This window comes from Chelonoidis abingdonii, chromosome 11 (genome assembly GCF_003597395.2).
Source record: "Chelonoidis abingdonii isolate Lonesome George chromosome 11, CheloAbing_2.0, whole genome shotgun sequence".
Classification (NCBI taxonomy): Eukaryota; Metazoa; Chordata; order Testudines; family Testudinidae; genus Chelonoidis; species Chelonoidis abingdonii.
In genome coordinates, this window is record NC_133779.1 from 21,775,680 (window position 1) to 21,777,739 (window position 2,060).

The following is a 2,060-nucleotide window of genomic DNA, read 5'->3' on the forward strand; positions in this document are numbered from 1 at the left end:
CCCGCACTCCCCTCCCAGAGCCGGGGAGAGAACCCAGGAGTCCTGGCTCCCAGCCCCCCCTGCTCTGACCCACCAGCCCCCACTCCCCTCCCAGAGCCAGGGAGGGAACCCAGGAGTCCTGTCTCCGAGCCCCTCTGCTCTGACCACCAGCCCCCACTCCCCTCCCACAGCCAGGGAGAGAACCCAGGAGTCCTGGCTCCCAGCCCCCCAGTTTAGTGTCTGACCGATCGCACTGTGCCCCCCCCGACCCCACCAACGTGCAACGCCCCCCCCAGTCACACATGAAGGGGCGGGGCTGGACCATGCCCCTCCCCCTCTGAGGCCCCCAGGTGAAATCGACATCCCCATGTGATACCTCGGTCCACTTCCTTAGAGAGCTGAGTGAATCTCACTTTATTTGGGGGGCGCAGCGGGGACACCCCAAATCCACCTTGGCTGAGGGGGAGGGGGAGTCTGATACCCCACACACTGTCCCAGCTAGGTGGGGGCTGGAAATTACCTCCCCCCGGCTTAAATTCCCCTTCAATATGAAGGTGATGACCTCACCCTCCCCAATGTCCTGCCACCAGGACCTCGTGGCCTGATGACATCACGGGCTTGCAACGATGACATCATGGGGCTCCTGATGTGGTGACATCACAGTTGCTCCTGATGACATCACAAGGCAGTTGCTGGGGGATGGCGTCACCCCCTCGTTTCTGGCCGTCTCAGGTGTATGACATCACTGGGCAGCCATGACATCACCGCTGTCCAGAGTCACTCTTTGGTTTCATGGGGTAGAGGGGCAGAGACAAGTTTATAGGCCACCCCAATGGTGGGGGAGGGACCTAGAGATTCAAGTAGATGCTGGGGGGGGTCTCCCCCTCCTGGGGGACCCCCTGATTACATCACTGCCCCTCAACTGTTTGTGAGGGAGGAGGCTTCTGGCAAAAGGGCGGCCATCTTCCTCCCCAGCAGCCATCTTGGATTTCCCACCAAAGGTCACCTGACTTCAGAGACCATCCAAGGGCAGCCATCTTGGTCTCCCCAACCAATGGTGGCCATCTTGAGACCCCCCTGACCACCAACTGGTGGCCATCTTGGGAAGCTGACGGGGTCTTGAGGGCTGCCTGGCAACCAAGCAAGAGCGGCCCTCTTGGGATCCCCAAGCAAGAGCAGCCATCTTGGGAGACTGAAGTGCAGCCATCTTGACAATTGACCAAAGGGCCCGTCGGCCATCTTGAGACCCCCCTGACCACCACTGGGCGGCCATCCTGGGAACCTGACGGGGTCCTGAGGGCTACCCAGCAACCAAGCAAGAACGGCCCTCTGGGGATCCCCAAGCAAGAGCAACCATCTTGGGAGACTGAAGTGCGGCCATCCTGGCAGTTGACTGAAGGGCCTGTCGGCCATCTTGGGACCTGCAACCATCTTGGAACCATCGACCAATAGCCCCCCCCTCAATATTCTCTCTGCTCAGATAGACACAGTGCAGGCCCTGAGGGGTTGGGGGGGCCAGGGGTCCCCCAAGTTCCTGGTTCAAGACCTGCCCCTGCAGCAAAGTCAGGTGTCCCGTTAGTAACCCAGGGTCCGGTTCGTTCCCAGCTCCGGGGGACCAAGCAGGACTCGAGTCCTGAATCGGGTCAGAATCGGCTCCCGGCCGCCCCTCCAGATGGGGCGGCTTTGCTCTGGATTCTCATGTTCTGGACGCTGGAGAGAATCTTCTTCTGGTGGCCGGCCAGGGTCACCCCGATTCGGAGCAGGTCCCTGAGGGGGCAGAGAGATGGGGGGTGAGCAGCTCCCCCATCTCTGCCGGTGCCCCTGACTCCCGACCCATAGTCCCTGCCAGCCCAGCCCTGCCCCCCTATCCCTGCCGGTGCCCCTCACTCCCGACCTGCAGCCCCTGGCAGCCCAGCCCTGCCCCCCTCCAGCCTTGCTGGTGCCCCTCACTCCCGACCCGCAGCCCCTGCTAGCCCAGCCCTGCCCCCCCATCTCTGCCGGTGCCCCTGACTCCCGACCCACAGTCCCTGCCAGCCCAGCCCTGCCCCCCCATCCCTGCCGGTGCCCCTCACTCCCGACCT

The 2,060-nt window shown here is 63.0% G+C and overlaps 1 protein-coding gene across 1 annotated transcript in view; it reads right to left on the minus strand.

The window, feature by feature from the left end:
* The window catches only part of EPHB4 (EPH receptor B4), a 30,751-nt gene that overhangs the window by 11,009 nt on the left and 17,682 nt on the right, over positions 1-2,060 (minus strand).